Source organism: Salvelinus namaycush, unplaced genomic scaffold (assembly GCF_016432855.1).
Source record: "Salvelinus namaycush isolate Seneca unplaced genomic scaffold, SaNama_1.0 Scaffold60, whole genome shotgun sequence".
Lineage (NCBI taxonomy): Eukaryota > Metazoa > Chordata > Actinopteri > Salmoniformes > Salmonidae > Salvelinus > Salvelinus namaycush.
The window spans coordinates 48280-60420 of NW_024061309.1; positions in this window are offsets into that span (position 1 = coordinate 48280).

The following is a 12141-nucleotide window of genomic DNA, read 5'->3' on the forward strand; positions in this document are numbered from 1 at the left end:
ACAGGTCGGCGACCGTGGCGCTTAGACGCATACCTGTTGAAAGATGAGGCTTTTTGTCAGTATTTGAAGGAGCAGATTGCCTTTTTCCTCGGAACTAACGACATGGGGGATGTGGACGACTCCACCCTTTGGGAATCTCTAAAGGCTGTGATTAGAGGTTACATTATTTCTTATACATCAGAGAGGAAGAAACGTGCCAATACTAGGCTGAGAGAAATTGAAAGAGAGTTAGGGGAACAGGAGAACGTTTTTAGGACAAATTTGTACAGATTTATACAGTCCTTGAGAAGATCACAAAGTTAAAATATGAATACAATACCATCCTTTCGAAACGGGTGGGCTCTTTACTTGCTAGAACGCAACAAAGTTATTTTGAACTGGGGGACAAACCACAAATTATTAGCAAGACAGCTAAGGCATGTACAGGCATCTAGAGCTATTCACAAAATAAAAGACAAGAAGGGTAAAATAGTAACAGATCCGCAGGATATTAATAAATGCTTTGCGCAGTTTTACTCAGAGCTATACCAATCAAAATGCGATGCTACTGATCCACAAACTATGGAACACTTTCTCGCTGAATGTGAACTTCCTAAACCAGACAGGGGGGCAGCGGCTGCACTCGATGCCAGGATAACCTTAGAGGAAATTAACACAGCGATAGCACAATTTCCAAACAGCAAGGCCCCTGGGCCCGATGGATATGTAATAGAATTCTATAAAAAGTACTGCGCCAGTCTATCTCCACTTATGTTGCGAATGTTTAAACAATCCAAAGAAAATGCCAAACTCCCGCAAACACTGTATGAGGCTACAATAGCCCTGATCTTGAAAAAAGAGAGATGCCATGGAGACGTCGTCTTATCGCCCCGTGTCGTTACTCCCCATAGAAAATAAGGTGTTGACAAAGATATTGGCAAACCGATTGAAAACATATATTTCCGACATCATACACCCTGACCAGACAGGTTTTATCCCGGGCCAACATTTATACTACAATTTGAGACGCCTTTTCAACGTAATGTATCATGATCATAAGGTTGAGGCAGTGGTAATATCTCTTGATGCAGAGAAGGCGTTTGATCAGATTGAGTGGAAGTATATGATGTCGGTTCTGGAGCATTTCGGGTTTGGAAAGGAATTTATTAATTGGATAAGAATTATTTATGCACACCCAATGGCGTCCGTGGTGACCAATCAGGAAATGTCACAGTCATTCCGCCTGTTCAAGGGGTGCCGACAGGGGTGCCCTATTTCGCATGCTCTCTTCGCAATGGCCACCAAACCCCGTTTACCTGCGATGAGACAGAAGGATAGGCCTTCATGGCTTTTGATTGAGCAGGCCTCCTGTCAACGTTCCTCACTCCCTGCACTTGTTAATAGCCCATCTTATGTGAAAAAAGCCACGTATGACTCTAATCCAGTCATTTGTCATACGCTTAGGATCTGGAAACAGATTAGGGATTTTCTTAACATACCCACTGTTTACATAGACAGCCCGATTAGCCTGAATCATGCTTTCCACCCTGCATTGGATGATGTGGTGTTTTCACAGTGGAGGGAGAAGGGGCTCACAACAATTGGTAATCTATACATAGATGGTCAGTTAGCTTCATTTCAACAACTACAGGGAAAGTTCAACATGCCAACAACACATTTTTTCAGATACCTCCAAATCAGGAATTTCTTAAGGACACATATCCCACAGTATGGCATGAAGCCAAATAGTCCTACATTAGATAGCTTGATCCTTGTCAAACCCCATTCAAAAGGGTCGGTCTCTAGACTGTATGATGTGCTACAGGCCCACATAGAGGTATCCACAGACACCATTAAAAGGGCTTGGGAACAAGAACTTGGTTCAGAAATCTCAGATGAGGACTGGGTAGAAGCTCTCAGGAATATAAACCACAGTTCAGTGAATGCCAGACACAACCTTGTACAGTTTAAGGTGATACACAGGTTACATTACTCAAAAGTAAAACTGCATAAAATATTCCCGGACACCTCACCACTGTGTGAGAGGTGCAAGCAGGATGAGGGGACATTGACCCACTTATTCTGGACATGCCCTAAATTACATGCTTACTGGGCTCTCATTTTTGATGACTTATCTAAGGCCTTTGATAGAGTTCTAGCCCCAGACCCATTGATCGATCTGTTTGGTACAGTTGATGGGAATAACCAGGAAGGGAAAGCTGTCTCTCTTTGTACTCTATTAGCCAAAAGGCTCATATTGCAATTTTGGAAATTGGAGACTGTACCTACCTTTGAAATGTGGTTACGGGATTTAGGGAATGTAATACATATGGAAAAGATTCGATACAATACCTCCAATAGAAGTCCAGTGTTTTACAAAATATGGCAGCCGATACTGGATAAATGGTCTAGTCCCACTTCATAACTGGGTTGATGATCTGCTGCTACTCTGTGCTGTACTCCACTCAATATTTATTTTGGGCTTAACTACACTGCTTGTAATGACTATATGCTGTCTTCTTATACATGTACCACCTAATAGGATTTAGTTTTATTTTGTGTATGTGTGAGTTAACTTTTGTTTTGTCCTCTAAATTGGCCATCCCATTCATAAGTACAATGAATGTCATTGTTTGTATTGCTGTCTTTTTTTATTTTATTTTTATTGGAAAAATAATAAACATATTATAAAAAAAATATATATATATATTTTTTTTAACTATCAACTCAGTCTGCTCTCAGGGTCCTGCTACATGTGGAATATGAATGCTGTATCAACTATCAACTCAGTCTGCTATCAGGGTCCTGCTACATGTGGAATATAAATGCTGTATCAACTATCAACTCAGTCTGCTATCAGGGTCCTGCTACATGTGGAATATGAATGCTGTATCAACTATCAACTCAGTCTGCTCTCAGGGTCCTGCTACATGTGGAATATGAATGTTGTATCAACTATCAACTCAGTCTGCTATCAGGGTCCTGCTACATGTGGAATATGAATGCTGTATCAACTATCAACTCAGTCTGCTATCAGGGTCCTGCTACATGTGGAATATAAATGCTGTATCAACTATCAACTCAGTCTGCTATCAGGGTCCTGCTACATGTGGAATATGAATGTTGTATCAACTATCAACTCAGTCTGCTATCAGGGTCCTGCTACATGTGGAATATGAATGCTGTATCAACTATCAACTCAGTCTGCTATCAGGGTCCTGCTACATGTGGAATATGAATGCTGTATCAACTATCAACTCAGTCTGCTATCAGGGTCCTGCTACATGTGGAATATGAATGCTGTATCAACTATCAACTCAGTCTGCTATCAGGGTCCTGCTACATGTGAAATATAAATGCTGTATCAACTATCAACTCAGTCTGCTATCAGGGTCCTGCTACATGTGGAATATGAATGCTGTATCAACGATCAACTCAGTCTGCTATCAGGGTCCTGCTACATGTGGAATATGAATGCTGTATCAACTATCAACTCAGTCTGCTATCAGGGTCCTGCTACATGTGGAATATAAATGCTGTATCAACTATCAACTCAGTCTGCTATCAGGGTCCTGCTACATGTGGAATATGAATGCTGTATCAACTATCAACTCAGTCTGCTATCAGGGTCCTGCTACATGTGGAATAAGAATGTTGTATCAACTATCAACTCAGTCTGCTATCAGGGTCCTGCTACATGTGGAATATGAATGTTGTATCAACTATCAACTCAGTCTGCTATCAGGGTCCTGCTACATGTGGAATAAGAATGTTGTATCAACTATCAACTCAGTCTGCTATCAGGGTCCTGCTACATGTGGAATATGAATGTTGTATCAACTATCAACTCAGTCTGCTATCAGGGTCCTGCTACATGTGGAATATGAATGCTGTATCAACTATCAACTCAGTCTGCTATCAGGGTCCTGCTACATGTGGAATATGAATGTTGTATCAACTATCAACTCAGTCTGCTATCAGGGTCCTGCTACATGTGGAATATAAATGTTGTATCAACTATCAACTCAGTCTGCTATCAGGGTCCTGCTACATGTGGAATAAGAATGTTGTATCAACTATCAACTCAGTCTGCTATCAGGGTCCTGCTACATGTGGAATATGAATGCTGTATCAACTATCAACTCAGTCTGCTATCAGGGTCCTGCTACATGTGCAATATAAATGCTGTATCAACTATCAACTCAGTCTGCTATCAGGGTCCTGCTACATGTGGAATATGAATGCTGTATCAACTATCAACTCAGTCTGCTCTCAGGGTCCTGCTACATGTGGAATATGAATGTTGTATCAACTATCAACTCAGTCTGCTATCAGGGTCCTGCTACATGTGGAATATGAATGCTGTATCAACTATCAACTCAGTCTGCTATCAGGGTCCTGCTACATGTGGAATATAAATGCTGTATCAACTATCAACTCAGTCTGCTATCAGGGTCCTGCTACATGTGGAATATGAATGTTGTATCAACTATCAACTCAGTCTGCTATCAGGGTCCTGCTACATGTGGAATATGAATGCTGTATCAACTATCAACTCAGTCTGCTATCAGGGTCCTGCTACATGTGGAATATGAATGCTGTATCAACTATCAACTCAGTCTGCTATCAGGGTCCTGCTACATGTGGAATATGAATGCTGTATCAACTATCAACTCAGTCTGCTATCAGGGTCCTGCTACATGTGAAATATAAATGCTGTATCAACTATCAACTCAGTCTGCTATCAGGGTCCTGCTACATGTGGAATATGAATGCTGTATCAACGATCAACTCAGTCTGCTATCAGGGTCCTGCTACATGTGGAATATGAATGCTGTATCAACTATCAACTCAGTCTGCTATCAGGGTCCTGCTACATGTGGAATATAAATGCTGTATCAACTATCAACTCAGTCTGCTATCAGGGTCCTGCTACATGTGGAATATGAATGCTGTATCAACTATCAACTCAGTCTGCTATCAGGGTCCTGCTACATGTGGAATAAGAATGTTGTATCAACTATCAACTCAGTCTGCTATCAGGGTCCTGCTACATGTGGAATATGAATGTTGTATCAACTATCAACTCAGTCTGCTATCAGGGTCCTGCTACATGTGGAATATGAATGCTGTATCAACTATCAACTCAGTCTGCTATCAGGGTCCTGCTACATGTGGAATATGAATGTTGTATCAACTATCAACTCAGTCTGCTATCAGGGTCCTGCTACATGTGGAATATAAATGTTGTATCAACTATCAACTCAGTCTGCTATCAGGGTCCTGCTACATGTGGAATAAGAATGTTGTATCAACTATCAACTCAGTCTGCTATCAGGGTCCTGCTACATGTGGAATATGAATGTTGTATCAACTATCAACTCAGTCTGCTATCAGGGTCCTGCTACATGTGGAATATGAATGTTGTATCAACTATCAACTCAGTCTGCTATCAGGGTCCTGCTACATGTGGAATATGAATGCTGTATCAACTATCAACTCAGTCTGCTATCAGGGTCCTGCTACATGTGGAATATGAATGCTGTATCAACTATCAACTCAGTCTGCTATCAGGGTCCTGCTACATGTGGAATATAAATGCTGTATCAACTATCAACTCAGTCTGCTATCAGGGTCCTGCTACATGTGGAATATGAATTCTGTATCAACTATCAACTCAGTCTGCTATCAGGGTCCTGCTACATGTGGAATATGAATGCTGTATCAACTATCAACTCAGTCTGCTATCAGGGTCCTGCTACATGTGGAATATAAATGCTGTATCAACTATCAACTCAGTCTGCTATCAGGGTCCTGCTACATGTGGAATATGAATGTTGTATCAACTATCAACTCAGTCTGCTATCAGGGTCCTGCTGAATTTGTTACACAATCTTAATCCAATAGTTAAGTAAACTATCAATATATGTATTGTAAAAAGTATTTGGATAAAAGTACACGCTGTCAGAGATAAAGAGTTGTGTTAAAAGTTGAAAAGAATGAATCGTGTATGTCTTCAGCTCTGTACTGTAAAAGAAGGCTTTGTTCAAATCAAATCAAATGTTATTTGTCACATACACGTGGTTAGCAGATGTTAATGCGAGTGTAGCGAAATGCTTGTGCTTCTAGTTCCGACAATGCAGTAATAACCAACGAGTAATCTAACCTAACAATTCCACAACTACTACCTTATACACACGAGTGTAAAGGGATAAAGAATATGTACATAAAGATATATGAATGAGGAAAGGAGAGCCCGCAGGTTTCGGTAGCGGGCCGTGTCAGTGGCACTGTATTGTCCTCAAAGTGAGCAAAAAAGTGATTTAGTCTGTCTGGGAGCAAGACATCCTGGTCCGCGACGGGGCTGGTTTTCTTTTTGTAATCCGTGATTGACTGTAGACCCTGCCACATACCTCTTGTGTCTGAGCCGTTCTAGAAGATGCTAGTACTGTACTATTCAGTTTCATGTGAAGTTTAGTTTACCCCTGAGAGGATCACCAGCTGATCTGTCGTTAAACCATAAATAAGCTCCATAAATTCACCCACGCTGTTGATCTCAATTCCATTATTAATCACCTCGTTACCGCTCCCTAAAAGCTCACGTCGGCGTTACCTTAGTAACACCTTGCCACTAAAGTCTTTAAGATATGTTCGCCCTCTGGTGGGTGTTATCATCAGAACTACTTAGTTCTACTTTTTTGATTACTGTGGAAATTTAACCAACACGTTGTATGAATGGAAAACTAATGGTGGAAAACTCTTACAGTGAGATCTTGTTCTGGACATAGATCTGCTGCAGGGGGGGAGAGCTCCAAACAGCTGTGTGGGTGTCCAACAGGCAAAGACAACAGACAAAAACAGCTGTGTGGGTATCCAACAGGCAAAGACAACAGACAAAAACAGCTGTGTGGGCGTCTAACAGACAAAGACAACAGACAGAAACAGCTGTTTGGGCGTCCAACAGACAAAGACAACAGACAGAAACAGCTGTGTGGGCGTCCAACAGACAACAGACAGAAACAGCTGTGTGGGTGTCCAACAGACAAAGACAACAGACAATAACAGCTATGTGGGCGTCCAACAGACAAAGACAACAGACAGAAACAGCTGTGTGGGCGTCCAACAGACGAAAGGTTGGTCATGGCTCACATCAACACCATTATCCCAGAAACCCTAGACCCACTCCAATTTGCATACCATCCTAACAGATCCACAGATGATGCAATCTCTATTGCACTCCACACTGCCCTTTCCCACCTGGACAAAAAGAACACCTACGTGAAAATGCTGTTCGTTCACTACAGCTCAGCGTTCAACACCATAGTGCCCTCAAAGCTCATCACTAAGCTAAGGACCCTGGGACTAAACACCTCCCTCTGCAACTGGATCCTGGGCTTCCTGACAGGCCACCCCCAGGTGGTAAGGGTAGGTGACAACACATCCGCCACGCTGATCCTCAACACGTGGGCCCCTCAGTGGTGCGTGCTCAGCTCCCTCTTGTACTCCCTGTTCACCCACGACTGCGTGGCCAAGCACTACTCCAACGACACAACAGTAGTATCCCTGATCACCGACAACGATGAGACAGCCTATAGGAAGGAGGTCGTCAGAGACCTGGCAGTGTGGCACCAGGACAACAACCTCTCCCTCAATGTGATCAAGACAAAGGATCTTATCATGGACTACAGAAAAAGGAAGGCAGAGCCCGGCCCCATCCCCCCCTGCGGCTATGGAACCCTGACCTTTTAACCGGACGTGCTACCTGTCTCAGACCTGCTGTTTTCAACTCTCTAGAGACCGCAGGAGCGGTAGAGATACTCTAATGATCGGCTATGAAAAGCCAACTGACATTTACTCCTGAGGTGCTGACTTGCTGCACCCTTATTATTATTTGACTATGCTGGTCATTTATGAACATTTGAACATCTTGGCCATGTTCTGTTATAATCTCCACCCGGCACAGCCAGAAGAGGACTGGCCACCCCTCATAGCCTGGTTCCTCTCTAGGTTTCTTCCTAGGTTTTGGCCTTTCTAGGGAGTTTTTCCTAGCCACCGTGCTTCTACACCTGCATTGCTTGCTGTTTGGGGTTTTAGGCTGGGTTTCTGTACAGCACTTTGAGATATCAGCTGATGTACGAAGGGCTATATAAATACATTTGATTTGATTTGATTCACATCGATGGTGCTGTAGTGGAGTGGGTCGAGAGCTTCAAGTTCCTTGATGTCCACATCACTAACAAACTATCAAATCAAATCAAATCAAATGTATTTATATAGCCCTTCGTACATCAGCTGATATCAGCGGTCCAAACACACCAAGACAGTCGTAAAGAGGGCACGACAATGCCTAGTTTCCCTCAGGAGACTGAGAAGATTTGGCATGGGTCCTCAGATCCTCAAAGTTCTACTGCACCATCGAGAGCATCCTGACTGGTTGCATCAACACTTGGTATGCCAACTGCTCGGCATCCGACAGCAAGGTGCTACAGAGGGTAGTGCGTACGGCCCAGTACATCATTGGGGCCAAGCTTCCTGCCATCCAGGACCTCTATACCAGGTGGTGTCAGAGGAAGGCCCTAAAAAAAGACTCCAGCCACCCAAGTCATAGACTGTTTTCTCTGCTACTGCAGAGCAAGTGGTATCGGAGCGCCACGTCTATGTCCAAACAGCTTTTACCCCCAAGCCATAAGACTGCTAAAAAGTTAATCAAATGGCTACTACCTGGACTATTTTCATCGATCCCCTTTTTTACCCTGCTGCTGCTCACTGTGTTACTTTTTAGTTTTGCATTTATTTTGAGAAAATATTTTCTTAAAAAAATACCCTGCATTGTTGGTTAAGGGCTTGTAATGAAGTATTTCACCTGTTGTATTTGGTGCATGTGACAAGTAAATTGTATTTAAACATCCTGAACCTGGGTATCGCTGATGTCCCAGAAACATAGAGGAACATAGAGGGAACTAGACAAACGTCTCCTAGAGAACATTCCCTTGATGACAGGAAAGAGTCATGTTTGTGGAACATCCGAAAAACGTATTTAGGGACATACCCGTACCAAACTTAGATAAAAACCTCCAGGGAACACAAAATCCTGAGAACATCCCAGAAACTTCCTTATGGATGTTCCTGGAACAAATCGGGAACTAGAATAAAACGTTGTTTTAGGACCATGACACAACGTCCTGACAACTTTAGGCAACCATTTCATGACGTTCTGGGGACTTCCTAACTAATCTTTTTTTTGTTGTTGCAGCGTTATAAGTACAGGCATATTGTAAAGATCAAAACAGGGGTTCATACTGTGCTCAAAAGGAAGTTTTAGATGTGTGAAAGAGAATAGAACATCCAGATATATGGACTTTGAAGCACAATGCCCAGTCTTATATAATCAGGATGAATAAATTGAGTTTAATGGATTGAATAGAAACATGCTGGTCAGTGGTAGGGGACTGGATCATTCAAAGGCTTCATATATTGCACATCTATTTTTAAGAGATATATGATCAAAAGATAATTGTGAAATAAACAACCTATTTATCCAGATAGCTCATTATAGGTCATTATCTAGCTCGGCTTTGCGCGCCAAGCATCAAGAGACACACGGCTGTAAGAGAAAGTATGCCAAGCAAATTATCATACAAAAATCACATAAGAGTGGCTCAATAATCTGAGTAACTTGTCTGTTATTGGATACTGTAACAACCATTTAAATCAAATGTTATTTGTCACATGCTCTGAATACAACATTGTACGTCCTAAATGAAACCCCTTATTTCCCTATATAGTGCACTACTTTTGACCAGGGCCCATAGTGCTCTGGTTAAAAGTAGTGCAGTACATAGGGAATAGGGTGCTGTTTAAGGTCACACGTGACCACCTACCTCTGTATGTTTCTCCTGGGTTGTCTTCTGCTCTGTATGCAGCACCAACGTCGCAGAGCACGACGCTCTTCTCCTGGCCAACCGCTTATCTGCAGAGTAAAGAGAGACAGCTAAATTAGCTTGTGGACTGGATTTGTTGTTGTTGATGTTGTTGTTGGTATAATATGATGATAAAATTGCAAATCTATCTCAATGGAATTAGGCAGCTGAGTAATCAACTCAAAGTATATGTTCAGGAGCCACATCAAATCAAATCAAATGTAATTTGTCACATGTGCTGAATACAACAGGTGTAGTAGACCTTACAGTGAAATGCTGAATACAACAGGTAGACCTTACAGTGAAATGCTGAATACAACAGGTAGACCTTACAGTGAAATGCTGAATACAACAGTTGTAGTAGACCTTACAGTGAAATGCTGAATACAACAGGTAGACCTTACAGTGAAATGCTGAATACAACAGGTAGACCTTACAGTGAAATGCTGAATACAACAGGTAGACCTTACAGTGAAATGCTGAATACAACAGGTAGACCTTACAGTGAAATGCTGAATACAACAGGTGTAGTAGACCTTACAGTGAAATGCTGAATACAACAGGTGTAGGCCTTACAGTGAAATGCTGAATACAACAGGTGTAGGCCTTACAGTGAAATGCTGAATACAACAGGTGTAGTAGACCTTACAGTGAAATGCTGAATACAACAGGTGTAGTAGACCTTACAGTGAAATGCTGAATACAACAGGTGTAGTAGACCTTACAGTGAAATGCTGAATACAACAGGTGTAGGTAGGCCTTACAGTGAAATGCTGAATACAACAGGTGTAGGTAGGCCTTACAGTGAAATGCTGAATACAACAGGTGTAGGTAAGCCTTACAGTGAAATGCTGAATACAACAGGTGTAGGTAGGCCTTACAGTGAAATGCTGAATACAACAGGTGTAGGCCTTACAGTGAAATGCTGAATACAACAGGTGTAGTAGACCTTACAGTGAAATGCTGAATACAACAGGTGTAGGTAGGCCTTACAGTGAAATGCTGAATACAACAGGTGTAGGCCTTACAGTGAAATGCTGAATACAACAGGTGTAGTAGACCTTACAGTGAAATGCTGAATACAACAGGTGTAGGTAGGCCTTACAGTGAAATGCTGAATACAACAGGTGTAGGTAAGCCTTACAGTGAAATGCTGAATACAACAGGTGTAGGTAGGCCTTACAGTGAAATGCTGAATACAACAGGTGTAGGTAAGCCTTACAGTGAAATGCTGAATACAACAGGTGTAGTAGACCTTACAGTGAAATGCTGAATACAACAGGTGTAGTAGACCTTACAGTGAAATGCTGAATACAACAGGTGTAGTAGACCTTACAGTGAAATGCTGAATACAACAGGTGTAGGTAGGCCTTACAGTGAAATGCTGAATACAACAGGTGTAGGCCTTACAGTGAAATGCTGAATACAACAGGTGTAGGCCTTACAGTGAAATGCTTAGTTACAAGCCCTTAACCAACAATGCAGTTTTAAGAAAAATAAGTGTTGAGTAAAAAATAGATAAGTAAAATGTTTTAATTAAAATAACAAATGATTAAAGAGCAGCAGTAAAATAACAGTAGCGAGGATATATACAGGGGGTACCGGTACAGAGTCAATGTGGAGGCTATATACAGGGAGTACCGGTACAGAGTCAATGTGGAGGCTATATACAGGGAGTACCGGTACAGAGTCAATGTGGAGGCTATATACAGGGGGTACTGGTACAGAGTCAATGTGGAGGCTATATACAGGGGGTACCGGTACAGAGTCAATGTGGAGGCTATATACAGGGGGTACTGGTACAGAGTCAATGTGGAGGCTATATACAGGGGGTACCGGTACAGAGTCAATGTGGAGGCTATATACAGGGGGTACAGGAACAGAGTCAATGTGGAGGCTATATACAGGGGGTACCGGTACAGAGTCAATGTGGAGGCTATATACAGGGGGTACAGGTACAGAGTCAATGTGGAGGCTATATACAGGTGGGTACCGGTACAGAGTCAATGTGGAGGCTATATACAGGGGGTACCGGTACAGAGTCAATGTGGGGTGGCACCGGTTAGTCAAGGTAATTGAGGTAATATGTACATGTAGGTAGAGTTAAAGTGACTATACATAGATAATTAACAGAGAGTAGCAACAGCGTAAAAGAGGAGGGGGGTGGCAATGCAAATAGTCTGGGTAGTCACTTGATTAGCTTTTCAGGAGTCTTATGGCTTGGGGGTAGAAGCTGTTTAGA